The sequence below is a fragment of the Chrysochloris asiatica genome, unplaced genomic scaffold (assembly GCF_000296735.1).
Source record: "Chrysochloris asiatica unplaced genomic scaffold, ChrAsi1.0 scaffold00018, whole genome shotgun sequence".
Lineage (NCBI taxonomy): Eukaryota > Metazoa > Chordata > Mammalia > Afrosoricida > Chrysochloridae > Chrysochloris > Chrysochloris asiatica.
The window spans coordinates 28,653,035-28,653,893 of record NW_006408536.1 but is presented as its reverse complement, the minus strand read 5'-3'; positions in this window follow the sequence as shown (position 1 = coordinate 28,653,893).

Below are 859 nucleotides of genomic sequence, written 5' to 3'. Positions count from 1 at the left end.
GTGTTACATATGTAACAATATGCACAGACCTCACCATGTTACATATGTAACAATAAACACAGACCTCACTGTATTACATATGTAACAATATATTGCTACATATGTAACAATATATTGTTACATATGTAACAATACACACAGACCTCACCGTGTTACATATGTAACAATACACACAGACCTCACCATGTTACATATGTAATACGCACAGACCTCACCGTGTTACATATGTAACAATATACACAGACCTCACCATCTTACATATGTAACAATATTCATAGACCTCACCATGCTACATATGTAACAATGGTGAGATCTATGTATATTGTTACATATGTAACAGTATATTGTTACATATGTAACACAGAGAAATCTATGTATATTGCTACATTTGTTGTTGTTATGAGCCGTGGAGTCACTTCCGACTCATAGCAACCCTGCATAGGGTTTCCAAAGGCTGTAAATCTTTACAGGAGCAGAAAGCCTCATCTTTCTCCCATGGAACAGCTGGTAGTTCTGAACTGCTGACAGTGAGATTAGCAGCCCAATTCGTAACCACTACGCTACCAGAGCTCCTTATATTGTTACATGTTGTTGTTGTTGTTAGGTGCCATCAAGTCAGTACCGACCCATAGTGACTCTATGCACAGCAGAATGAAACACTGCCTGGTTCTGGGCCAACCTCACTACTGTTGCCACACTTGAGTCCATTGATGCTGCCACTTGGCCAATCCATCTTTCTGGGGGTCTTCCTCTTTTTCTCTGGCTTTTCACTGTACCAAACATGATATCCTTCTCTAGTGACTGGTCCCTCCGGACAAAATGTCCAAAGTATGAGAGACACAGTTTGGCCATCTTGGCC